Source organism: Nycticebus coucang, chromosome 15, assembly GCF_027406575.1.
Source record: "Nycticebus coucang isolate mNycCou1 chromosome 15, mNycCou1.pri, whole genome shotgun sequence".
In the NCBI taxonomy this organism is placed as follows: domain Eukaryota; kingdom Metazoa; phylum Chordata; class Mammalia; order Primates; family Lorisidae; genus Nycticebus; species Nycticebus coucang.
The window spans coordinates 26,685,219-26,686,563 of NC_069794.1; the positions used below are offsets into that span (position 1 = coordinate 26,685,219).

The 1,345-nt window shown below is 32.5% G+C and overlaps 1 non-coding gene across 1 annotated transcript; it reads left to right on the forward strand.

Annotated features, from left to right (window-relative positions):
• The first annotated feature begins 962 nt into the window (after window positions 1–962).
• LOC128567037 (U6 spliceosomal RNA) lies at window positions 963–1,069 on the forward strand. Its single transcript, XR_008374712.1, has one exon. It is a non-coding gene; the product is annotated as a U6 spliceosomal RNA (small nuclear RNA).
• The last annotated feature ends 276 nt before the right edge of the window (window positions 1,070–1,345 follow it).

The window sequence follows — 1,345 nt, forward strand, 5'->3', positions numbered from 1 at the left end:
TATTCCTTTGGCTGTGCAGAAGCTTTTTAATTTATCAGGTCCCATTTGTTAATTTTTGTTGTTCGCGCAATTGCCTTTGAGATCTTCTTTATAAATTATTTCCTTAGGCCAATATCTATAAGAGTTTTTCCAACATTTTTTTTTCTAGAATTCTTATAGCTTTATGCCTTAGATTTATATATGTGGTGCACTGTAAATTAATTTTTGTGATTGGTGACAGGACAAAAAGTGACCTATGATTTGTTCCAGCCCTCTTGCTATAGGGCACTTAACCAAAGAAGAAAAAGTCTTTTCATCAAAAGGCATGTGTACTCTAATGTTTATTTCAGCACAATTCATAATCCCAAAGATGTGGAATCAACACAACTGCCGATCAGTACATGAGTGGATTAAGCAAATGTGGTGCATGGATACCATGGAGTACAACGTGGTCATAAAAAAATGGTGAACTAATACTTTTTGTAACAACCTGGATAGAACTGGAGCCCATTCTTCTAAATGAAGCATCACAAGAATGAAAAAAACAAAGAGCACATGTACTCATTAAATTAGAACTAGTAGATCAACACCTATAAGCACATTTGGTAGTAAAACTCTATAGAAAGGAAGCAGGTAGGAGGTGGTAGAAGGGAAGGAGTAAATGTAATATAATGATGACATGAGTCACTTTTTTTACAGTTTGAATCAAAGTTATAAGTGTTTCCTTAAAGGTGAGGTGTTTCCCTTACCTATAACTTTGACTCAAACTGTAAAAAACTAACTCATGTAACCAAAACAATTGCATTATTCTCATTTTTTAAAAAAGCAAATAAAAAAGCAAACTGCAATCCCCTCTTTAAACTTCACAAAATTCTGCTGTCATACTTTTTGTACTTATTATCATCTAATATACTATTCACTTATTTATTTATATTTTTATTTCTTAGTTGCTATCATTATCCCATAGAAGTTAAATGCTAAGTGTGCTCGCTTTGGCAGCACATATACTAAAATTGGAACGATACAGAGAAGATTAGCATGGCCCCTGTGCAAGGATGACACGCAAATTCGTGAAGCGTTCCATATTAAAAAAAAAAAAAAGAAGAAGTTAAACGCTAAGAAAGTAGCAATAATTTTGTCTTTGTTCACAGATATAGCCCAAGTTCCTTAAAATGTGTCTTTGTAGAGTAGGCCTTTAATATATACTCTTTTGGAGAAAAAATGAATTCAGTGAATGCCAAGGGGAATAGTTTAGAATCTGACAATATGAGGTCAAAGTCATGCATTGAGTTACAAAAAAAAGTTACTTTAAACTATGTGACTAAAATAATGTTACTTTAATGTCTCTAAGTGTAAAAAATAAGCT